The sequence below is a fragment of the Pongo pygmaeus genome, chromosome 6 (assembly GCF_028885625.2).
Source record: "Pongo pygmaeus isolate AG05252 chromosome 6, NHGRI_mPonPyg2-v2.0_pri, whole genome shotgun sequence".
NCBI classification, from domain to species: domain Eukaryota; kingdom Metazoa; phylum Chordata; class Mammalia; order Primates; family Hominidae; genus Pongo; species Pongo pygmaeus.
In genome coordinates this window covers 35,390,600-35,417,361 of record NC_072379.2, presented here as the reverse complement: position 1 = coordinate 35,417,361, position 26,762 = coordinate 35,390,600, and the positions used below count along the sequence as shown (strand labels likewise).

Here is a 26,762-nt window from a genome sequence, read left to right as displayed (position 1 = left end):
CAGATGCAGCCTCCCTGCAAACACCAAGCAGTGTGGGCCTGCAGGACTCAGTGCCTCACAAAACCAGCGGATACCTGTGGTCATCGCTGGAATCTTGTGGTGACCACGCACCCTTCCATGCCCGAGGCAGAAGCCTCAGCTCCTTTCTACCTCCCATCTGCCACGTTAAGTCACAGGCCTTGCACCTTAAAGTCCAGAGGCCATCCACAGAGAAGACTTTCCCAAATGACTCCCAGCTGGGATTGGCCCTAACAAACACCATGAGCTTGGAGTCTCTCTTCTTTCGGGGCCACTCTGCTTTCTTGGTGGTGCTGTCTCTTCATGTTACCCACAACCAGTGGGATCATGTTCTCTGTTCCCTCTCAACTATCAGAACCAGTTTTTCGGACAGGATCTCCTGAGGTTCCTGCTAGCAAGGTATAAATAACAGATTCCCTGGAAGGGTTGAAAATTGGAAAGGAAATAGGAATTTTTAAAATCTTACACTTCAAGACAACTGGTTGGATGAATGGGGGAGATGGTGGCTTTATTTTTCTTTTGAAGAAAGTATACAAAGGTGGACACTGGACAGGTAGGGACAAGGTGACTATGGAAGCATCTCATGGCTGAAGCTTGCTCCCATCTCCCATAACATAAAGGCATTCACGGCAGGGGGTGGGGAGTCTTTCTCCTCCACCTATTCAAAGTGATCTTTAGAAGGTCTGCATCACTCCAGCAAACAGTGGCCAGGTTGGTTCTTGCCATATTCGACCCTATTGAAATTATCCTAAGGCAGACCAATCAGCTGAGTTATTGCTGAAAGAAGACCCTGAAGGGTTATTCTACTTAAGTTAAAAATAAATAAACAAACAAACACAAGGCCAGGTGCCATGGTTCATGTCTGTAATTCCAGCACTGTAATCCCCGCACTTTGGGAGGCCGAGGTGGCGGATGACTTGAGGTCAGGAGTTCAAGACCAGCCTGGCCAACATGGTGAAACCCCCGTCTCTACTAAAAATACAAAAGTTAGCTGGGCATGGTGGTGCATGCCTATAATCCCAGCTACTCGGGAGACTGAGGTGAGAGAATCATCTGAGTCGGGGAGGGGGAGGCTGCAGTAAGCTGAGATCACGCCACTACACTCAAGCCCAGGCGACAGAGCAAAACAGGCTTTGCACACAGAACTGTAACACAGAGTCTACCACTTTGAGGCACAAAAGATATGAGTTTAATAAAAAGAATTCTCCTCCTACTGTGCATCTGTGGTTATGAAATGATTCATGTCATAAAACTTACATATAAAATAATATTGCTCTATCCCATTGCTTTAGAATACGAAATAAGAGATACGCTTTTATGGGGAAGACTACACTTAATTGGAAGGGAAGAGAAGAACAGCAAAATGTCTCAACCACGGGCTTTGCAGTTCCTCAAGGAGACACCAGCAAGACACTTCAGAAGACCCCAGGAACCACAGCCAGCCCCCTAAAAAAACTGTCAGACGATCCATTGGTTCTTGTTATTCAACCTCACATTCAGTTGGATGGTACAAGGCAGAGGGCAGGGGTCTAAAAATGTGTATTTTGAGTGCATGTAAATTACACAAGTGGTAAATTACTCCCCATTTTACAAATAGGACACAAATGATTCTTTGGAGATTATTTTCTAATGGCACAAAATGTCTTTTGTTTATATCAGTTTTAACACTCCTCAATCTACCCAGTCTTTGTAAATATCTAAATACAAAACGTTTTAATTTAAAAGAACTAGGAAATATATTTTAACAACAAAATTTTAAAAAATAAAAATGAAAGATGCCTCAGACAGAATAATGGGCATAGGCACAACAATGTTGCCTAGTGATTAAATTTTTAAGGAGAAAATTATTCAGTCATCCCCAAAGCTACAGAAGTACCTCAGATACAAATTTATTCAGGGATAACTTTACAATCTTTATCGTCTGAACAAAAATTTACTTTTTCTAAGCCCATTATGTAATTAAGATTTGGAAGAGATACTGAGATAAACCAGGTTAAGCCCCATTCTGAACATATCTTTTTCTAAAACAGACATAGTATAATTTAATTATCCAAATCTGCATATATATCTATTAAATATGTTTAAATGATGGAACTTTTGAGCCCATTTGTGAATCTCTTGTCTCTCAGAACTCCTGTGTATCGGATCCAGATGAATGGTGTTGAAGGCAAGGCTATCTGTGACCTGTGGTGAGTGAGGGGGCCCCCATCCAGGGAACTATCCATTGGGTGACATGAGAACGTGCAACCCCAAAACAGAATCCTTGAAAGGGAAGGCAATGAGGTGAACGCAACAAACAGACACAGAAAATCTATTGCTTAACCCTAAGCATGAGACATTCCTGGAAATCTCTCATCATCCTTCCCACAGGACATGTGCCTGGAAAGGTGAGCATGAAACCATTCTCACAGGATGAGTCATGTTTGAGATGAGGCAGAGCACGGAATCCAGAAATGGACATGTCTTCTTAAATCCTTCAAAGATAGATTAGACAAGGAAAGATTCCAATGTCACTCCTTCTAATTACATTTTTATTAACATAATAAATTTTGTAACTTCTCTTCTCCAAGCAGAGAATACCCACATTTCTTTGTAATCACCTTTGTTCCTATTTGACACCTTCCTTTTACTTTTGCTCCTCAATAAAAGCTTTATTTTTCCACTTTCACCACCCTACAATTCTTTTGTTGATCAGAATAACAACTGGATTACCAGACAATGCTGCCAGGAGCCACCAGACCTAAACTGGGCACAGAGGCTCACATTCAAACCCTCTGCAGAGCTGGCTGTGAAAACTGCACCAGGAACTGGCTTGAAGAAGAACATTTTTCAAACACCTGTAATCCCAACACTTTGAGAGGTTGAGGCGGGCAGATCGTTTGAGGCCAGGAGTTCGAGACCAGCCTGGCCAACGTGGGGAAACCCTGTCTCTACTAAAAATACAAAAATTAGCCGGGTGCGGTGGCGCATGCTTGTAATCCCAGCTACTCAGGAGGCTGAGGCAGGAGAATTACTAGAACCCAGGAGGCGGAGGTTACAGTAAGCCAAGATCGTACCACTGCACTCCAGCCTGGGCAACACAGTGAGACTCCATTTCAAAAAAAAAAAGAAAAGAAAAGAAAGAAAATACAGAGTAGACACTCCCTTGACAAACCCCCACCAGCTGGCCAGCCTGGTAATCACAGCTCTGCTCTCTTTCTGATGGGCCTGTGTCCACCCTGCACCAAACAGCCTTGCAGCCAGAAAGTGACTGGTACACACTCAGAGAACTCATCCTACAAGGTGGCCTTTACAATTCCCAAAGCAGAGAAGTCTTGCTCACCAATTTATTACTGCCAGTTGCCTATGCTATTATAATTATAAAATGTAATTAAATATTATGTAAACTGATGAAATTAAAGTTTGAAAATAAAAATGGTTGATGGTTCCAAGAAAACTTTGTAAAATGCTGTGGACAAATTTTGTAAAGGCTATCCTTATTTTTAAAGAATATTATTTAATTGAGTGTGGGCAAGAAAACTGAAAATGACAGAGTGGGAGGAATTATAAAAATACAGAGGCATTTACTTCTCAAATTTGTGTGCAAGTATCTTTTATTGTCCAGGTACTTTTAAAAAACAAACTGAAATTTTTAGTTCCTATATTACTAAAATGGTTTACAAAGTTGTCCTTGAACCTTAAACGTTGGACCCATATGGCTAAGCCATCATAAATAAAATAACTAAAGTATTATGTAAGCTGGAAAAAGGTGGCAGTCCTTCACACACAAAGCTATGGATGCACGGCTTGCTGAGTGACAATGGGCTGGATTTCAGCCCCTCTTGCTCCCTTGACTGGGAACCCTTATGCTGGAAAGCCCAAAAGACTGATACAGCAGCTCTGCCCACACGCAAAAGAGGGGCCTCAGCCACATCAAAGAATTGGCCAATAAACATACCTCTAAGTTTTCATTAAAATAACTAAGGTATTATGTGTTATATTTTATGGTTTCCTGCTTTAAATTACTATTGAAAATAATTGACCTATTTGTGATGATTTTTACAGTGCTATTAAATCTACTTAATGATAATCATATTCTAATAATAGATAACAGTATACATTCTAAATTTTAAATAATCAATAACACCTTGAGCAGCAACTGTTAAAGGTCACCTGAGTGGCAGAGGACCGGGGTCGAACCTGCAAATTAGAACACGTAAAATATACTAAAAAAAGGACGCCAAGAGAACGTATATGACATGCCAGGTATTTTGCTTCCTGTAAACATAGCTATTAACTCTAGGAGCTCAAAGAACAAAATATATCCAACACAATATTAGCTCATAATATTCCAGGGGTGAAGGCTGAATGATAACAACTTTGTGGTACAGGAAACTGCTGGTGAGAGAGGATTCTGTGCCCTCGTTTCAGGACGCTGCCAGCTATACAAAGGTGTGACAACTTAAACCACCCATGTGTGATCATTCTCAAATGACCTCTGCCGAATGACTCATACAAAGCTGCTCCTAGCTTACAAAAGTTTAGATTCGCTTAGAATTTATTTCTAACACTAGTTATCAAGATTTAGAGCCATATCAAGATCCTTGAAGGCAAGGATCATATCTCTAAGTTATATTGCATTCTCTATCCTTCATAGATTATTGCCTGGCATAGACATCATCGTTTACTGTCCCCACTGCATACCCAGATCACAGTACCAGACATACGGTGTACACTCAACCAATATCTGTCAGATTGAACACACAGTGATGAGAAGCAACTGAAATTCTCAAGCCTAAAAAAATGTTGAAAGATTGGTACAATGAACTACCCTCAAACTACTCCATGATCCATTTTCCCTTTCTATGCATACTTGCATGTGTATATATATACACACACACACCATTTTTGCTTTCTGAATTATTTGAAAGTTGCAGAAAAAAACAGTTCTGCACTCTAAAGTCCTTTAGCACATGTTTCCTAAGAGTAAGAGCAGTCTCTACATAAGCTCAATACCTTTATCACAGCTAAGAAAATAGGATCCCACATATAATTCAAACACAAACTTCCTCGATGTCCTTATGTGATCTTTTACAGCTTTTTTTTTTCAATCCAGGATACAATCAAGGTTCGTGCACTGCATTTCATCGTTAGATCTCTTTAGAACACTCTCCCCTGTGCTTTTGTTTTGTTTTTCATGACACTGGCTTTTTAAAAACAGCCTTATTGAGATATAATTCACACACCATATAATTTGCCCATTTACATTGTACAATTCAATATATTGGACATGTTTTTCATATATTCACTGAGTTGCAGGACCATCACCACAATTTTAGACTCTTTTTATCATCCCAAAGGAAATCCCAAACCCATCAGCATTAGCAGTCACCCCCTTTTTTTCTTCCAATCTCCCCAGCCGTAGACAACCACTGATCCAGTATTAATACTTTGCATCTCTATGGATTTACCTGTTCTGGACATTTCACATAAGTGAAATCATACAATACGCATGCTCTGTGACTGGCTTCTTTCACTTAGCCTAATGTTTTGAAGGTTCATCCATGTGTCAGTACTTCATTGCTTTTATTGCTACCTAATAATTGTATGAATATATCACATTTTATTTATCCATTCAGCAGCTGATAGACATTTTAATTATTTCTATTTTTTCATTATAAACAATGCTGCCATTAACATTTATGTACAAGTTTTTGTGCGGACATATGTTTTTATATGTTTCCCCTGAGAAGTGAAATTCCTGTGTCATATGATAGAAGACATGTTTAACATTTTGAGAAGCTGCCCAACTGTTTTTCAAAGTGACTGCACCATTTCACCATTTCCATAAGCAATGGATGAGGGTTTCAATTTCTCCATATCCTTGCCAATGCTTGTTACCGTCTTTGATTACAGCCATCCTAGTGGGTTTGAAGTGGTATCTCACAGTGTTTTTGATTTGGATTTACCTAATAACTAATGATATTAAATATCTTTTCATGAGCTTATTGGTCATTTGGATATCTTTTTTGGAGAAATGTCTGCAGAAATACTTTAGCCATTTTCCAACTGGGTTATTTGTCTATTTAAAGTTGAGTTGTAAGAGTTCACAACTTCAGAACACATTCTGGATACAAGTCCTTAAGAGATACATGATTTGCAAATATTTTATCCCATTCTATAGGTGTCTTCACTTTCTTGATGGTGTTCTCTGAAGCACAAAAGTATCTTTAATTTTTATGAAGTCCAATTTATCTGAGTTTTCTTTTGTCCCATGTGCTTTTGGTGTCATTTCTAAAAAGGCCTTGCCTAACCCAACATCATAAAGATTTATTACTGTGTTTTCTTCTAAGACTTTCACTGTTTTAGCTCTTATATTTTGATATATAATCCATTTAAAGTTAATTTTTGTGTATAGTATAAATAAGGAGTCCAACTTTATTATTCCTCATGTGAATGTCCAGTTGTCCTAGCACCATTTGTTAAAAAGGCTATTCTTTCCCTCACTGAATGAACTTGGCGCTCTTGATGAAAATCATCAACTGACCATAAATGTAAGTTAAGGGTGTATTTCTGAACTCTCCATTCTGCTCCATTGTCCTGAGTCTATCCTTGTGCCTGTACCACACTTTCTTAATTACTGTAGCTTTGTAAGTTTTGAAATCAGGAAGTATGAGTCCTCCAAGATTGTTTTAGCTCTTCTGGGTCTCTTGAATTTCCACACGACTTTTAGGATCATGACACTGAGTTCCGTGAGGAGACTTCACTGCAGCTGTTCTGAAGAATACTCTCAATTTGTTCAACTGTTTCTTCATAATTCAGATTAAAAGCTTTTTGCGGCAAGAATACTACAGAGGAGTATAGGTGATTTCTCCTAGCATTATACAAGGGTATAATATTGGCACATATTATCAGGTTGTCCCCAGCAGGAGGGGTTCAATTTAAGCAGTAGGTTAAGAGGCTGGCCTCTAGATTATTCCAATGTAATGGTTTTTTTCTCTTTTATAAGTAGTAATCTGTGAGATAATATTTGAGAACGCATAAATATCTCATTCTCCAACAATCTTTCACCCAGTGATTTTAACACTCAAACATGATTCTTGCCCAGGTCAAGGTTGCAAAATGGTGATTTTTAAAAGGCATAATTTTAGCCAGGCACAGTGGTTCACGCCTGTAATCGCAGCACTTTGAGAGGCTGAGGCGGGCAGATCACCTGAGGTCAGGAGTTCGAGACCAGACTGCCCAACATGACGAAACCCCGTCTCTACTAAAAAATACAAATATTACCCAGGCGTGGTGGCGGGCACCTGTGATCCCAGCTACTCAAGAGGCTGAGGCAGGAGAATTGCTTGAACTCGGGAGGCAGAGGTTGCAGTAAGCCAAGATGGGGCCACTGCACTCCAGTCTGGGCAACAGACTCCATCTCAAAAAAATAATAAATAAATAAATAAAATGTATTATTTCTTCTGAATTTATTAAGGTGACATTCTCTCTATTTGAGTAACACTTCAGACTCCTGAATCTTTTAATATATTACAATCTATTAATACGATTACTCTTGCCAGCAGGAGGCCCTGCAAGCCTACTCCTGGGTTTCTTTTTTTGACGTACTCCACAGGCCTTTGAACACCTTCTTGCTTTCTAGCACAAGATGCCCCAGGCACAACCTTGTCAAGATCTGTAATCAGCCATTTCTCCAAGGATCCATGTGGGAAACTGTAGTTAGTGTAACTATTGGAAAGGTATCATTGCTATTTATTTTGTATTTATAATTATAGAGAGAGTGAAAAGGAGAGTGAGAGAATTCACACTGCTTGTAGCCCTTCTTCCACAATTAGAACTTCCATTCCCAATAACATCAATGTATTTTACTTTTTTATATCACCTACAATACCTATAAAATAATTTAAGAATTACAACACAACACCATTACCAACTATAATGGTACCAGATAAATTTCAACAGTTATTTGCCATTTCTTTTGTTCTTAAAATATGTTCCAATAAAGATATATCGTCAGAAAACTGTTCAAAATTATCAGAATTAAGTCTTTATTCTGGGCAGTTGTGTTATCAACTTTAGACAGATTCCTTTGTTTCTGTTTTTCAACTTTAAAATTTCCTTTTTTCAATTTTGATGCTATTCTGTTTTCTGAATATATAAAAACTTGTGTAATTCAAAATCAAAATTATATAAGCAAGCCATATTCAAAGAAATCTAATTCCTATTTTTATGTTGGATACCTCATTCCCGCACATCCTCATTCTTCTGAGTTGTTTTTTTTTTTTTGTCAAAAGAAAGCAAATATGTGTTTATTCTTATTTTCTCTTCTTTCTTGCAAAAAGATATATACTATAAACAATTTCCATGTCCCCTCTTCATTGACAATGATTACTGCAAATCACTCCATGTCAGCTCATAATGATTTTTCCCTTTCACTTTTACGGCTGACGTAAAGTAACATTCATAGATGAGGCGAGACTGTGACCAACTGTTTTAGAAGAAAATGGAAGGATGAGAGGCGTATGACCTCTGATGATTATACTGTAGTCCTTCTGGTACAGAAGTATTATTTGTGCTAAATTGAGTCCTACATATAGACTTGTATATAAGGAAAAACACACTATTCACTTGCAATAAATAGACAAATAAAAACTACCTTCAACATCAAATCTAAAATTGAACTAAACCAAAACAAAACAAATTAGCTAACATTCAAACAACATCCTAGTAATATGCACATATACCCTTGTATCTGTCTTCCTTCCCTCTCTTTCCATCCTCCATTTTTCCATCTTCTTTGAGGTACAGGTAGACCCCCAATCCTCTCCACCACTCTTCTCAGATTCTAGAATGGTTGACTACCTAGAATTCTCTAGAAAGTGGCCTACTGAGTTCTTATGAGTCCAGCAGCCAAGATGCACTGATGTCTATGAACACCAGCTTTTTCATAAGCTCCACAGCCACCATCTGACCTCATGAAGGGGACTGCATAAGGTGAAAAAACACCAACCCTTGGGCAGCCGATTTCAATTTGTGTTACATTTTCTCGTGATCTTCCTCAGACCTTATCAAAGGGCTGAATAAATGTGGTTGATGTATTGGTTTCTCAGTTGCTAATTACTATTTAAAAGCTCTAACAGTACTTAAAAAGTTACATCTTATACCATGCTTCAATCTTTATGTATTCCTCCCCACTTAATTAAAAAGTACATTGTGGATAGTTCAAGCTGCTACCCAAACATATATTTCTGAAAGCTAAGTCACACTAAACACTCAATCACAGGATCCATGTGAAGCCTGAATCAATCTGAGTATTTTACACGATTTCTGACCCTGCTATGTAGAATGTGCAAGCTTCCCTTGTGTATAAACAAATGTTTAAAATACATGATGTAATTAAGAGAAGAATAATCCTAGCGACCTCCTTCAGCTGTTACGAAGATAAAATGAGGAACTGCTGCCCGAGGCACTGCTGGACAGTATCATCAGTGTTACTGTCAGAGACAGTAACATCCAACCCATTGTGTGAGTCTTAAGATTCATTCTCTGGGAAACTCATCAACAACCACAATGCAGCCCTTCCTATATCTCCTCTTTATAAAATTATTAGGGACCAAACTAGAGGAACAATGTGGAACAGTATCCTCCAGCGCCTCCTTCACTTGCAGTGAGACCAGTTGTCTTTCATTCCAGCATCGTGTTCATCCCATGAAGGAGGGTCTGCATATTTGAGGGTCTGGAGGAACATGCTCAGAAGTTTGGCCAGGCCTGGGTTCACCCATGGAAGAGAACAAAGAAGGGGACTGAGCATACTCTAGCAATGACCAGTGGCACAACTAGGAAAGTTCTCTGCCAAGATCACTTCCTCCTGGCAAAAACAAGGGCTCCACAGGGCTTAGGGTAGAAAGCAGAGACTCACGATGAATCATGGGCTGCGGTGAGCCAGGCACTCAGTGGTGTCACCTCAGGAGGTTCCGATGACCTCACATCAAGGTGGTGTGCCGATGCAGGAGCAATGCAGGCCCTGAATGTTGCCCCACCTGACGCAGCCACTCAGCTGACCGATGAGACTGCAGCCCAGCCCCTGCTTTGTCCCTTAGATTGTGCAGAGTTCGAGAAGCCCAGCTCCTGAAGGCAAGGCCAGATCTCACAACCAGGGGCCTGGGGACCCGGGCCAGCACCTAGCCTTCTCTCCACCAAAAGCTTGGTCTCTATTTTTACTCCTTGTTCTAACACACCCATGGTTAAAGGATTTCTGAAATGTGTTCTGGAACGCCATGTGGCTCAGCTGAGACCCTGGATTCCATGTCACACTGTCGTAGCAGCTGCACTATCATGCACAAGCACAAAGGCAGGAGTGTTTCCAGGCGGCCCACCCAAGACAGCAGTCCTTTAAATTGACTCCTCGTCATATTGCCCTGGGTACTTTAGCTGGCAAAGAACAAATTAGCATTCTCAATCTATATATACTGTAGCACACTAAATAAAGGGCTGGAGCCGAGGCACAAAAGGTCAGGTCATGAAATTCCCTGCAGGAGCCCGGGTCCCACCATTCCACTCTCAGGCTCTTTGGAAAGCTGACTCCCAGGACCACAAGCAAGTCTTTGTGTGTCAGGAGGGCCCACTGCTGGGGCTTTCAGTGCACACAATAACTCACAGGCTGTGTCCAATTTCAGAACACAACGAAGAGGCAATGACCACACCCACGTGGGCCTGGGCTTTCACTCAGGAGTTCGGATCTCATGGAAAAGCACCGTGGAAGATGCCCAGGGGCAGCACCACTACCGGGATCCACATCCACCCAATCGCCCTAGTAGGGCCTCCAGGGCACTCCTGCAAGCATCACGTGGTTTCACAGATCCCAGGCAGAGGCAGGGCCAGTGTTACTACCACCACCAGTGAGGAAATGAAAGCCCGGAGAAGCTGTGAGACTTGATGAAGGTCACCAACTGGCTAAATGATGACAGGTGCTCTAATGAGAAGTTTTATTACCTCACTATATTGTTTTACTCAAAAATATTTCCTGTCTGACAGCTGCTTCCCGGATTTACTGCTTAAAGTGAATAATTCCACTCTTCTTAGACATGGAATTTTACATATAGCACCAGAGCAGAGCTAAGGATTCCTTTACTAATTTTCCTTACTCATTTATTATATTATACAAAATATACACAAGACTTGAACAGGGAATGAGGAAGCCCAGAAGAGCAGAAACTAAACCAGTGCAGTGTAAGTGTCATGTACGTTGTTGCATAGCCTGCATTCCAGAGTAGCAAGAGGAGGCTCTGAGCTTCCTAGTGGTCATGGCAAAGATGAGATGCAAAGCCAGATTCAAAGCTCCCACGTCTCAAGATAAAAGAAGACAAATCCAGAGAACCAGTGCCCTGCAGCCCTCATGCTGGAGACATGGTGTGCAATAGTGAATTACGTCCCCAACAACATGCCAAAAAACAAAAATACAAAGATGGTTTTCCAACAGTTGCTTCTCCCCTCAATAAAACCTACATCACACCAAGACTCCACTCAGTAGAAGTCATTAAATACAGGGACCAAACAATGCAGTTGAATATGCCATTCTTCTGGTTTGGCTTGACTGAGGATAAACGATAGCATATCTAAAGAAAGTAGAGGAATAGAACACAGTGGACACATACACTGAACTGTATCGAGCACCACCACGATTTTATAAATCATGGAATTAATTTGGTATATCCAGAATACCGTTAAGCAATATGCAAAGGTTCATTCTGCATAAGAAAGTAGGCTTATACACTTCAATGTTTAGGTTGAATATGCTTTCATTTGAGACCAAGTTACTTATTCTGGGATTATGTGTATTTATAGATAAACCTATATATAAATATACATAATTTTATAAGATGTATACACAAAATATATTTCAGTTAAAATTATGTTTTCTAAAAATATTGCTAATATTTGGCATTAATCACACCAAATATGAAAGAATTTATACACTAGAGCCATTTTAATATTTAGTAAAATAATCTGATCTTTAAAAAAACAGATAGATTAAAAAAGCACTAAAAGTTCACTCAGGTTTTGATGAAATCTTCCCTGTCTATTCCTATAAGACCTGCAAGCAGGTATTGATAATCAATGAGGAAATGTTTTGATTAATGAAATTAAACTTTAAAGCTAAGCTTTAGGACACTGTGTATTTGTTGTAACAAAGAAAATGTATTATTTATTTACCTGTAATATAGTGTACTTATTTGCTAATTTTTAAATTACTTTCCTGGAAATAAGGTAGCTCTTTTCAAAATATACTTTTTTATAACTAGAAACAACACTTAATTAGTGAAGACAGTTATAACTGACCACCCTAAATAAATTAAAAGAACAAGCTATTATTTAAAAGTGTATAACTCTTCAATGAATGGTTAAAACCATATACTTTTTTTTTTTGAAGAGACAAGTGAACATTTATTTCTGTTCCATTCTTCCTATGTATATTTCAAGTATTTTTTCAAAACAAAGCCCCAGGAATCTCCAGATTCAATTATGTCCCTGGGCTTGGTTGATTGCTGCAGGAGTCTTAGGGAGCCTTGGACAAATGCTAGAGTTACTCATTTACCGACATTAAACCCTAGGACAGATGACACAACAAAGCAGGACTCCTTCCTCCATGGAATGTGCTGATTTCAGACGAGGCGGCAGCCAATGTAGAAAACACTGAAATTTTTCCTTGGAATTGGACTGTGATGAGAGGTGCTTGCCATGAACGTAACCTACTGTCTTTTCTTTGACCCTTCCTTTCCAGTTTTTGAAGATAAAGCAGGAAATAATCTTCTTTGAACATACTTGATAAAAATTCCCCAAAAAAGCAAAAACACATGCTTCTACTGCATTGATAAAAATTTACTGCAGTGTGGAACCTAAGAGTAATAACAATAGCAATAAAAAGCAATTTCAAAAAGAGTTAAGATTTCTTCAGCAAAATAAATGATTCATATCTTCAAGTCCTTTTCGAAATCAGTTATTAATATTATTCCTTCCCCATTTCCATCTAAATGACCACAGCAATACAGTTTTTAGGCACTCAACATCTTTAAGCTTATAACTCTTAGGCTATGCATAGCATGATGTCCTAATCAGGCATTCATCGCTCCCAGCAGGTCTCCATCTATTAGTACCAGCCTCCTCTGTCCTCCCAATCTCAAGGTTACCCTTAATAGTAACCCAATCTTGGCCGAGCGCGGTGGCTCATGCCTGTAATCCCAGCACTTTGGGAGGCCCAGGCGGGTGGATCGCTTGAGGTCAGGAGTTCAAGACCAGTCTGACCAACATGGTTAAACATCTGTCTCTACTAAAAATACAAAATTAGCCAGGTGCAGTGGCGGTTGCCTGTAATCCCAGCTACTTGGGAGGCTGAGGCAGAAGAATCGCTTGAACCTGGGAGGTGGAGGTTGCAGTGAGCTGAGATCACACAACTGCACTCCAGGCTGGGGGACACAGTAAGACTCCAGCTCAAAATAAAAAAAAGAGTAACCCCATCTCAAGGTTACTAACAGGAATACTAGTAACTGCAAAAAGCACTTTTAAGTGGCAAGGCATGGCCCATCAAAAGTCAGCCCAAGGGCAGTTTTCAGCCCTGCCTCACCTGGATCTAGTTCAGCTGGTGGATGAGCTGATCGATGTGTTCACCCCGACAGCCAAGTGGGGCCCATCTCCTTGAGGAAACCCACTCTATTCGTGGTAGCATGATGGGCCACTGAGAAGTAGAAAGGGTGCAAAAACCATGAGATCTCCTGGAAATGCTTCCCCAGGAAGGCAATTTCATGAATGAGGTCTTCCAAGCAAATGACAACAAAATTCCCCCGGTGCTCCTCACCACTGTGTTGTCTGTCTGAGGGATGGTCTTATTCTTGACCTTGGTTGGTCCACGTTTCAAAATGAGTTCCCAGGCAGACTTCAGATGTGGAAATCCCCAGGTGACATAAGTTTCCACTATACACAGCATTTTTAGGTTCTGGGGGGTGACTTTTACAAAGACACCACTAAAAATTTTCTTTAGGCGAAGTCTTGCCATGGTTCTCTGCACCAGGAAACTCATGCCGTTAATCCTTTCAATGCGTACAATAAAAGCCAAGGAACGTTATCTGGCAATTCCAAGGCACGAGGTTTCACTTCTAGTCATCTGAGACGCATCTTGTCACGTTTCTGCCACCAGGAATCATATAGGAATGATTCCAGTCATTTAACTTAAGCCCTTTTCCTTTCCTCTGCTCCTTCTTCACCAAAAGTGCCTGCTTTGCCTGGGTGGCTTTGAGGACTTGATAAGCCTTCCTCTTTTTCAGGAGATTTTCTGGAACCAAAGGGATTTTTCTTTGCTCTTGCTCCATTATCTTTCTAGAGTTGTAGCTACTGATCATGCACAACTCTACCACATGGGGAAGATGGCACTTACTGTATCAAGACCATATACTATTTTTAAAGATCTAAAATAAATTATGAAGCGGCTCTTGTCTATCTCATTTACAGAACAGGATAATATGTAAAGTTTGCATTGAAAATAAAAAGGGAGAAAGATCACATGATTTGTATTCATTCTTTCATTCACTCAAAAGACATTTACTATTTAACTTCCATGGGTCAGTATCTGGGATAGATTCTAAACATCCACAAATGAGGATGACAGGATCCCTCCCTGATGCAAGTCCATCACTGGTAGGAAATACAGATAAACAAACACACAAGACACCAAGGCTTGTGCCATGAGAAAGGCTCATATATAATGCTCGTGGAGCAGATGCTCTTTCTAGGAAAGAGGGTAGTGGCCTGAGGGGACAATTCCGAGGCACTGGTTGAGCTACGTGTTGCAGAATGGGATAAGGACATGTCTAGCAGAAGGAAGGGTCTCTACAGGAGAAGATGGGAAAGGTTGTGGGATGTGTGAAGAACTGGGATTGCAGGTAAGCTGCAGCTGGGGACTGACAGTGTGCAGCAGGGCAGCCATGGAAAGGGTGCAGGGACCAGGCAGCAGAGCCTAGATCTCAGAGGTGGCAGAAACCCACAGAGGACTCCAGGCAGGGCAATAACAGGGCACTTGCATTTATTTAGCCATGACTTCTCTGGAGGGATCGGGAGGGTAGGCTCAGATCACATCCTGCTTTTCCCCAAAACCTTCTGAGGGCATCTCATGAACTTTATAAACCTCCCCACCCCTTCTCCATTGCCCATCTCTCCTGCTTCACCTCCAGCCGTTTTCCCCAGAGCCCCACTACTGCCACACTGCCTGCCTTCCTGCTGCTCACACAACGCCAAGCTCAGCCCCACCGCAGGAGATGTGCACATGCTGCTGTACACAGTAGATGGCTTACTCCTCTCTTCACTGAAAGGCATACATGTACAGCAAAACCTCCTCAAAGAAGCTCTCCTGACAGCCCATCCAAAACAGCAGCCCTTGGCTGGGCGTGGTGGCACACGCCTGTAAAAAAAACTGCAGCCCTTGCAACTCTCTTCCAACTCAGTATCACTTCCAGAAATTATACTTTATTTATTTACTCTCTATCTCCCCCACTAGAACATAATGTATCAGAGTTGCAGGGAGACCTCACCTGTCATATTCATGGCTGTGTTCCCAGGGCATAAAATGCTGGTGAGTAGCAGGCTCACAGTAAATATCTGCGCAATGAATGAATGAAGGTGAGACTAGAGTCAAAAGCTACTGCAAAACACAAAACACAAAACACCAATGGATTTCGTCTGAGCTAAGAACACAGCAGTGTGATGAGATGTTTGGTGGAGAGTTGACGCACCAGGGAATGGAGGAATCTGAGGTGATGCCTGACAGGGAGGATGGCTGGCCTGTGCACCAAGCCCAGTTGCACAGGCCCTGGAGGTGTTGAAAGAAGGCAGCCTGAGGGGCCAGGCGCGGTGGCTCATGCCTGTAATCCCAGCACTTTGAGAGGCCAAGGTAGGAGGATCACCTGAGGTCAGGAGTTTGAAACCAGCCTCGACCAACATCGTGAAACCCCCTCTCTACAAAAATTAGCTGGGAGTTGTGGCATCTGCCTTATTAGGGAGGCTGAAGCAGGAGAATCACTTGAACCCAGGAGGTGCAGGTTGCAGTGAGCCAAGATCACGCCATTACACTCCAACCTGGGCAACAAGAGTGAAACTCTGTCTCACAACAAAAAAGAAGGCAGCCTGAGGAACGCTAAGTTCCAGATTCTGTGGGGCACCCTCTGGGCAGGCAAGTCCAAAGCTGCTGGGAGAGGGGCTGGGATGGAGCTGGAGAGGGGTGGGCCCGTGCTGATGGTGCAGGAAGAACGTGGCCAGTGGCAGCGCTCCTGCCAGGCTCACCGCACTCACCACACAGCAGCCCTGGCTGGCTCCGGGCACAGAGCCAAAGTGGGGTCTGACAGTGGCCCAGCCCCAGGAGGCCACATTCTTGAGAACACAAGGCAGAAGAAGAGGTGCAGGAGAGGGGCACACCTGGGAACCCCAATGTCTCAGGCAGGGACAGAGGAGGGGCAGACTCTTCAAAGGAGCCCCAGGAGGTGACAAGAAAGTGAGGAGGGAGCCCCTGGCCAAGAAGGTCAGAAAAGGAAGTTTCTGGAAGAAACCGTGTCAGAGTCAGAAGCTGAAGAGCGGATGTCAGTAGGACCGGACTAACAGTTCCACAGTGAGGTGGCTGTGGGAAAGGACTCCTGCGACTCAGGACTGGGTCTGAGACCCTCAGGGAAAATGGCCCAGTTAGGACAGCCGAGTAAGAGCGCACAGGAAGGATGCACTGGGAAGTCACAAGAGGCAGCGCCAAGTCGCCATGCCTGTGAACCAACAGGGTGCTGGCGGCGACATTCGCCATGTAGTCACCATCACGTAGACGTCTGGGTCAAACAATCAAAGTGCTTTACATGACAGACGTGTGTGAAGAAATGCCAGTATTAAAGCATGAACCAGGGGCCAGGGAGTTGGTCCCAGGGCAGTCTCAGTGGCTGTGGAGTGAGTGCTGGGATACAAGGATGAAGACGGCAATAATGAAGAAACTGTCCTTCTCTCACTGCCCACGCCCTACCAGCAACCCCTGGTAGGAGGCAGGGCAGGGACCAGAGGCAGCGAGACCCATCTTGCCAGGAGCCTGGGAACCGGAACCGGCAGCAGCCCTGGGCTGCATCTGGAAAAAGAAGTCAGTGTCCAGTAGGTAAGCTGGGCAAGGTAAGGCACGGACGAGCCTCGTCTCCACGCCAGGGCAGGTGGAACTGACATCAGTGGGGCCCTGACGCAGTGTTAGGAGACATGGAGGTGTCGCCAGCCACATTCTCATTAATACAAAGTGGTGGTATGTGGAGTTGGGGAGTTCCCGCCAGCTCACCGGAAGCCCCCCGCAAGCCAAGGGTGGCCCTGGGAGCAGGTCCTACCTGTGAACAGCACCTGTCATCTACACTGCACTGGGGAAAGGTGCAAGAGACATCCTCCAGCCCTAGGCTTCTATGAGCGACAGCACGCAGGCCAGGAGGCCCGGGGAGGGCCCATGAGATCTCACACTCACGCACTCCCACGTGTGAGAAGGAGGGAGCAAATGGATTGTTTTAAGCAGGAAGATAAATGGTCAGTGGGATATGTTTCACAAATCGCTTTTGGCAGCAATATGGGGGGTGGATAAGGAAAGTAGGAGGCTGGAGGAAGGAAATCAGAAGAGCATTTCAGGAGCCCCACAAAGAGCTGGCAAGGGCCTGAGCTATGAACCAAGACAATAAAACAGAAAAAAAAAGTTCTTTTTTTTTTTTCACACAGTGGGTGGAGGTCCCCACTTTGGTGGGGAATTATGGAGCCCACACCTGAGTGCTTTTAGTTGAAGCTTTAGTACCTGGAAGGATGAAGGGTTCCCAGGCATGGCTGTCCAGCTCACTGGTATCAGCACCAGCAGGTCTGACTGTTAAGTTCAAGGGCTGCCCAGCAAGGCCTGGGAGAGAGAACCAGCCAGACTGGTTTTATTGGATTGTGCTGCTGATAATGACACAATTTTTATGTCACTGAACACTTTCTTGGCAACTACTAAATATTTTGATATGATTCCTATACAAAAACAGTTGACATAAGGAGTGTGATCCCCATTTCAAATGAGGACAGGAGATAACTAAAGTTGATGGAATGCTAACCATGAGTTTGGCACTGTGGTAGGTTCTTAGTGTCCCAACTAGTTTTCATGACAGCTCACAAGGGAGGTGCTGTTATTCCACTTTTATAGAAGATGACACTGAAACCTAGATTATGTAGTTGTCAAAAGACAACAAAACTAGTGAGGAAGAGAGCCAGGACGCCGGCCCAGGTCTATCTGAGCTTCGTCCCCATGAGATGGTTTCTGTGTTCCAATCGCAGCCCCCAAACCTCAGAACTGCTGGAACAAAACTGCAGGCAAGGAAGGATGGGTGCAAAAGCCCATGTGTTGGGGATCTGTTCCTCACAATGGCAGGGCAGAAGGGGCACAAACGTTCTTCCTTTACGGGCCTGGCTGAATAAGCCAGGATGCAGCCACACAGGGCACAGAGAGTGACGACACCTCTATGTAACAGTTGGATATTTTACATAATTGCAAAACAAAATATAATTAAAAAGCAACCCCTGGCCAGGCACGGTGGCTCACGCCTGTAATCCTACCAATTTGGGAGGTCGACACGGGTGGATCACCTGAGGTCAGGAGTTCGAGACCAGCCCGGTCAACACGGCAAAACCCCGTCTCTACTAAAAATACAAAAATTAGCCAGGCATGGTGGCGCACACCTGTAATCCCAGCTCCTCGGAAGGCTGAGGAAGGAGAATCGCTTGAGCCCAGGAGGTGGAGGTTGTAGTGAGCCAAGATCACACCACTGCACTCCAGCCTGGGCGACAGAGCAAGACTCCATCTCTGAGAAAAAAAAAAAAAAAGCAACCTCTAACACTTGAAGAAAAATGAACAAAATGCTTTTAAATGCACATTGATAACATCAAAACACACCAGCTGAGGTAGAGAGCAAGTGGGGTATACAATGAAACAAAATATACCATGTTGTAGTGTACACCAAAGGTTCATTACATTGTTCTCTCTCATACATATGTGCATATGAAATTAGATTTCATATCCATAGGAAATATCCCATAACTGTATGCCATTTTAAACTGTGGGATGGAAGAGGCCTTAGATGTCAAGTGCAGCTTCCTTCTCATCCCAGAATGCCCAGAGGCCTCTGGCCCTCAGTAGGTCACTCATGCTCACGTTTCCAATGTGAAGGCCTCCTGAAGGGGCATGCAACAGCAGCCCGATGCCCGACAACCAGCGGCAGCACTTCTGATGCCCCACTCAAGAAAGTCTACACAGCAGAACCTCAGGGCATTTCTGACCCCTTTCTGTGTGTGTTCCCAGTCCTTTAACAACCGTGTGCTGATCTGTTTCAGCCTCACTGCTGCTTTACAAGGGTAGTGCCACATCTGCATCCACACATGCTTTCAAAGACCTGGGAAAGCAGGTTGGAGTTGGGAGTTAAATAGCTGTGGAGAGGGGAGAACCAGAAGAACTGGGTTCCAGAGAAACCCAGAGCAGGGGCTGTTCCCCATCCACTGACCCCAGCACACCCGGCCACACCCACCAGGCAAACCGCCACCAGGCTTAGGGCAGAAGGCTCCCCAGGCTGGATGGGGATGGGCTGCACCTCTGCTCTAGCAAGGTCACAGGTTGAGGTGAGGCATGTTGTTTGCAGCCCTAGGAACAGAACTTATCTCAGTTCAAAGACCCAAAGCACATGTGCACAGAGGACAGTGAAAAGGAGAGCATGCCCCTCAGCCAGGGCCACCCGCAGAACCCCAACCAGGAGAAAGCCCTGGATGACGTGATACCTGAGGTGCCCAGAGGGGAAGAAGGGGCGGGTAGGTGGGCTGGCTTCTCCGGACACCTGTCCCTGCCAGGGCAGCCTGTGCCTGTTCCTCTGTAACCCTCCCTCCCTGCCCCGGCTCTCAGGCCTCTATGACAGGCTCAAAGTCCATGTGGATCAACTGTCCACGTGGACTGGCAGATGTTTTGCCACATAAAATGTACATCCACTTACATTCTAAAGAAACAGCCATATGCGATTTCCATTATACCTCTGAATTTATAACAAAGTTACAGCCAGATGTGATCCAGTGGATCGATGTGATCCAGTGAATCGATGTTTCCCTACCATTTTTTTTTCAACTCACAATTCCTTGCACAGTAATATACAACCTTAAAAGCCCCCTGGGATTAACATAATATTTAATAATATTCATTACACAGAAAGGCAGATTTTGATGTTTTAAGTAATTAGTGACGCACGCTGCTAAAACATTTTAATTTTGTAAGAAACAATCACATGTGGGCAAATTAATTACAAAACAATAAATTATCTCATCTTCTGTATGGACACTAAATATATAGTAAAATATAGATTGAAAACTAATTGTATTATAGGCAAAAGCTGCTGTCATTAACTTAATTTCTGACTTTTTAGTTTCGCTTTAAAGAGCAACTGATTGCCAGGTGCAGTGGCTCAAGCCTATAATCCCAGCATTTTGGGAGGCCGAGGCAGGTGGATCACCTGAGGTTGGGAGTTTGAGACCATCCTGACCAACATGGAGAAACACCATCTCTACTAAAAATACAAAATTAGCTGAGCGTGGTGGCGCATTCCTGTAATCCCAGCTATTCAAGAGGCTGAGGCAGGAGAATCCCTTGAACCCGGGAGGCAGAGGTTGCGGTGAGCCAAGATCATTGCACTCCAGCCTGGGCAACAAGAGCGAGACTCCATCTCAAAACAAAAGAAAAAAAAGATCAACTGATTGTTATTTTAAATGACAAAGTGAGAAACGGCTTTTCTGGCTGCTGCTTGCAAGTACTTCTACACAAGTAAATGGCATGTGCAAGGGCTGTCCCTGTTTCCCACAAATGGACGGAAGGAAAGGTCTCTAGGACACAAGCACCCACACACAGTTTTTTTCCACGTTTTTTGAGTGCTATGGACATCTAGACCAAGAAACCTAACATTTTTATTGAGATAACCCAATTCAGGGTTGGGAGGAGTTGCCCTTGGGAGGAGTCCCAAGGCAAATTTGCAAAATGAGTCCCATTTTTATATTCCCTATTAACTTACATTTCGACATCAATGCCCCTCTGCTTCTTAATAACATACGATTACAAATAAAAAGCATATAACATCGTATCACGGTCAGGATTTCCACAGGGCTTTGCGATAAACCCAAAAGGTATCAAAGATACCCTCTCAATTTTTAGAAATCTCCACTCACCACCACTCTCCCACCGCATAAATACAGAGGCCACACAAAGGCCCATGTTGGAAGAAAAACCTCGAACAAAAATAAGTATCTCATTTACTTTAATTTGATTTTTCAGTAAATAAAAATCTGAAACCCTTGTTATTTCTACATTTTTAACAATGCCAAACCTGGTACCCCTTCCCAACCCCCTGCTGTAAAAAACTTCATGAAAGATTTTCCTCTATTCAGGCATGCACTCTGGCCTGAGGAGCGTCAGGCCCTCTGAGACACACAGATGAGCCAGAACAAAACCAGCGCAGGACCTGACTCACAGCCACCTGCACTGGTGAGCAGGGACTCAAGAGAACCTCCACAGCACAGCCTCATCTGCAAAGACTTGAGGCCTCTACTTCCATTTTCATACATTCATTTATTTGTATTATATATATATATAACTAGTATATTGAGAGTATATTATACATGTTACTAGTATATTGAGAACATTACAGAAGTTACACAAAAAAAAAAAAAAGAACTTTTTTTTGTTGTTGTTTGTTTTTGAGACAGGGCTGTGCTCTGTCACCCAGGCTGGAGTACAGTAGTGCAATCTCAGCTCACTGCAGCCTCTGCCTCCCAGTTTCAAGCGATTCTCCTGCCTCAGCCTCCGAGCAGCTGGGATTACAGGCACCTGCCACCATGCCCAGCTAAGTTTTGTATTTTTAGTAGAGGCAGGGTTTCACCATGTTGCCCAGGCTGGTCTCAAATTCCTGACCACAAGTGATCTGCCTGCCTCAGCCTCCCAAAGTGCTGGGATTACAGGTGTGAGCCACCACACCTGGCCAAAAAAAGAACTTTGGAAAGAATACAATAAATATTCTCTTCCCAAATTTATTCATTTCCTCCTTATCCCAAATGGATCACGAAGCACACCCGGGGGCCTGTACCTCCACTTTGGAGACCACAGCTCTAATACCTCATCAAATGGAAGATCCCTGCCCTGGTATCTGGTATTGGTGGTAGAGATGAGGACTGGACAGCCTTCCTCCCTCCTGCCCTGCTGGCGCTGTGTCCGCTGCGGGTGTCCTCAGTTCCACGTGCCGTCTGGGGCACTGTTCTCACCCACTCTCAATAAAGAAATCTCTTCCTCAGCACTCCAGGAAGGCAAATATGTAACAAGGAATTTTATTATGAATGAGTGTTACAACAGATCCAGGACTAGATGAGAGCATGATCACTATTCCCAGTAATTTGTCTAAAAGGAAAATGCAATCAATGCACCCTGCACCATGGTAACCCTCCAGAGGCAGAGGGAAAAATCACCTCTGCCAAAGCTCTGCCCTCTGGACCCTCAAACTCCTTCACTAACAGCCTCACTATCCACCCACTAGACACTTCCACCCACTGGACACTTAATTCCTCCTCAAAAAGTCTTTCCTACCACCCTTCCTGCAACGTGGATGAACGCTGAGGAGAAGAGTTACTAAGCATTCACTCTGTGCAAGGCAACGTTAGGTATGTTTAAGGGATGTGATCTTCACAGCCCTGTGAAGCAGGTGGATCGTAGAGTAATTCCCTTTTGCAGATGTGGAAATAACAACATAGGTGTCTTAATCAGGCTCCCCAGCTGGGCGCGGTGGCTCATGCCCGTAACCCCAGCATTTTGGGAGGCCGAGGTAGGTGGATCACAAGGTCGGGAGTTCGAGACCAGCCTGGCCAATATGGTGAAACCCCGCCTCTACTAAAAATACAAAAATTAGCCAGGCATGGTGGCAGGTTCCTGTAGTCCCAGCTACTCAGGAGGCTGAGGCAGGAGAATCGCTTGAACCCGGGAGGCAGAGGTTGCGGTGAGCCAAGATCGCGCCACTGCCCTCCAGCCTCGGTGACAGAGTGAGACCCCGTCTCAAAAAAAAAAAAAAAAAAAAAATTCAGGCTCCCCAGAAGACACAGCTGGAGCTGGAGCAGCTGTGCCAGCCCTTCAGCAGAGAGTGCACCCCAGGGAAGTGAGGGTGATTGAGGGAGGCCAGCCAGAAGGCGCCAGCACCCAGCCACCCGTTGCAGCAGGCTCTGTATAGCCGCTGTGTCCCCAAGCACTCCTGGGATGGGGAGTGCTTCTGTGTCCAAATTGCAGCCCCCCACCAAGCCTCAGAACTGCTGGATCAAAACTGCAGGGAAGGAAGGACAGGTACAAAAGCCCATGTGTTGGGGATCTTTTCCTTACAATGGCAGGGCAGAAGTGGCTCAAACATTTTTCCTTTAAGGGCCTGACTGAATAAGCCAAGATGCACCCACACAGGGGACAGAAAACTGTACAGCAGTGGGGTCCTAAGTCACATCATGCATCAGTGACCCAGGTAAGAAGGAGATGGGAGGCCAGCGCTTGTCATGCTGTGCTGCTGGTAAGTGGCACAGGGCCCAGATGCAACTGCCACGCAATGTCCCTCACCTCCAGAGTCGGGCACTAGGCAGGTCTGGGTGGCGCATCGGCAGGACGTGGGGGGCAGAGGTGTGCTCAGGAGCGTGGGCTCCATGTCACAGCCCTGCCCCTGCTCCGGCCACTGCTCTCCTTGCCCGTGGCTGCTTCCAGGTAAACACACAAGACACACTCAGCTTAAACCAGAGGACAGCAAATGCCACAGCCACTTGGTTTCACCATAACGACCCTGTATTTTATGAAGGACACAGTGAGGAAAGGGAAACTGCTTTTCTAGAGGTTCTTTATAGACCCTTTCTATTAGTTTTCTCAGCCTCAATTAGAAAATTGATGTTCACAGTTACACCAATGCTCCCCATCCAAGAAACCCTGGTTAAGAGACAAGAGGTACTCTGTCTCCAGACTGAGGACGTGGCAGGAGAAAGCACCAAAGAAAATCCTGAGCCTGCTGGCGGCCGTACTGACACAGGGAATAACACCCCCACCTGTGCATAGCTTCTCCTTCCCTCTAGCTGAACTTCATCAAGTCAGCAAGTTAAGAAAACACAGAGGGGCTCTGAAAAGTTCCCAACGGACATGTTTTCATCTGCGGTCTATTTATATGCCCTGAAATGGACTCAGGTTCTAAAGCACCTGTGTTGTTGCATGAGTACTTTTGCCAGGCATAACCTGTGACGAGCTGAATCTGGACACCTGTCTGAGCACACAGGGCTTGGCTGGAGCAAAATAAAATGCACCCTTTTAAGAGGGAAATAGAAGATGTTTACTCTAGAAAGATTTCTTTATATGGCCCAAATAGAGCAAAACTCAGAGCCAAGACTGGCTCTGAGGTGCTGAATAGTGGTAGTTCCGTTCAAGAAAGATTTCAAAACAAGATCTCCTCCAAAGATGCAAACTCTTGGTTAGAGTCCTGAATTTCCTCAATATGCTCATTCATTCACGTATCTATGATGTGCCTACTACGTGCCAGGCACTGTTCTCAGGAGCCTCGTGGGGAAGAGAGGGTAAGGGAACATAGGGTGAATTTTGGCAGAAGACAAAAACATCCGGCTTCCTTACACTTAAATAATTTTTAAAAGAGACAATGTTTTTCACTGGATAAACAGACAATGCAAATACAAATATTCCTGGGAGAGAAAACATAAATTTAATCACCATCATCAGATGCTACCTTGAGACTGGAGTTTAAAGGCAGAATATTTCTAGAGAATACAGAGGTGCTAAAAGGGGAAATAATAAATATGGAAACTAAAGTTATGCAAAAAGAATTCTGAAAGACCCAAAGGTCTTTTTTGTCAAAATTGACTTGATGGTAATTTGCTCAATAATTACTATGTGCCTAAAATACATTTTATTATTCGACTTAAAAAAAATCAAAACCAAAAAAACACAAGAAATCAGATTTTAGAAATTTGCAAGTATGTATGTTCGTTCCTGGCACATAGTACTGAAATATTAACTTGTTTTTGTTCAATTTAATTATTCCTATACAGACAGTAGGGGGCTCATGAGATAAGGAGTGTGGACAAGCCAGTCTTCCTCCTCCGCATCAACCTAAATTCTCTTCATCCTTTAGGGTCTGCGCAGGCCCTGCTACTCCCAGGAATGCTTGGAACAGGCCGCCAGGCCTGGTGTATCTCCACGCTGGGGAGTCTGTCCATTGTTTCACCAGCCTCAGTGCGTGTCACCTGTCCATGGCTGCTTTCTCCATATAATGGCAGGGTTGAGTCGTCACCAGAAACACAGGGCCCACAAAGCTGAAAATATCTGCTGATTCCTGACCCACAGGATAAAGCAGGAAAGCTTGCAGGGCACACCATGCTCTCCTGAACCTGAACCTAGACTGGCTCCTGCTCAATGCACCACTTCATTCCACACTTTCCTTATTGCTTTTTGTAAACCCACTGGCTGGTCCTTGGAGCTGGTGGGCTACTCCTTAGAGTAAGCCCCAACACTTCTGTTCTCACCAGTTTGGGGATATTCTCACTAGGAGGCAACTGCATTATCCCCATACTGCTTATGTCAGTCACGGTTAACTGCTTTAATCCCGCTAGTTAATTTTACAGAAGGTAATGGGTGCACAGAGAAAGCATAGCATGAGTCTCATGAAACCTACATTAAATATTTAAGAAAAACAAACGTGAGTTGCTTTATAAAATGAGTAAATCGATAAAAGTTTACTTAGGTGATGGAGAGGAAAGTGAAAAAGACTGAGGAGGGAAAAAAATCATCAGTTTCAGGATTCTGCACTCAGATTTTAATCACAATTATTTGCATGCTCTTAGCTGGCTTTAAAGAAACTGAAACCAGTCGGACACAGTGGCTCACACCTGTAATCCCAACACTTTGGAAGACCGAGGCAGGAGGATCACTTGAGGTCAGGAGTTCTAAGACCAGTCTGGCCAACATGGTGAAACCCCATCTCTATGAAAAATACAAAAATTATGGGCATGGTGGCGTGTGCCTGTAATCCCAGCTACTCGGGAGGCTGAGGCAGGAGAATCGCTTGAACCCTGGAGGCAGAGGCTGCAGTGAGCCAAGATCGTATCATTGCACTCCAGTCTGGGTGACAGAGCAAGACTGTCTCAAAATAAATAAATAAACAAACAAACAAACAAACTGAAACAATGAATTCTGGACATGGCCCTCTATCAAAAGATTGCTCAATACATGTAAATGCATATTTTTTAAGCATTTAACATTTTAAACTCACTCATTTAACTAAGTGAGCAATCCTCAGTGCCAATTAGGGCACATAAATGGTTTCTACTATTGCAAGCTTCAGTTCCCTCCACTCCCTGTTGTTTCATGCAAATACACCCCACTCAAGGCATGATTTTTTTCCAGTAGGCTAGATTTTATCCCGGTTTTGCAGATTATAATATTGAGCTTGGGTTTTAATAACTTCGCAAGGTCTCACAACTCATAATGTATGTTTCATCCCAGGCAGTCCGATTCCAAGAGTCAATCCTCATCAACAACTCTATTATTCTCACTCCAGGGAAGCCAGAACTACAAAATAGTTAAAATTAGAAGAATCATCAATATTTATCTCCCTATTTAACACTCCATCATGGGTGATGTAAGAAAAAAATCATTT

The 26,762-nt window shown here is 43.6% G+C and overlaps 1 protein-coding gene and 1 pseudogene across 6 annotated transcripts in view; both read right to left on the bottom strand.

The window, feature by feature from the left end:
* COBL (cordon-bleu WH2 repeat protein) overlaps positions 1-26,762 on the bottom strand; it is a 299,291-nt gene that overhangs the window by 228,380 nt on the left and 44,149 nt on the right. The window lies entirely within an intron of this gene.
* On the bottom strand, positions 13,628-14,393 carry LOC129040691 (ribosomal protein uL30-like; annotated as a pseudogene).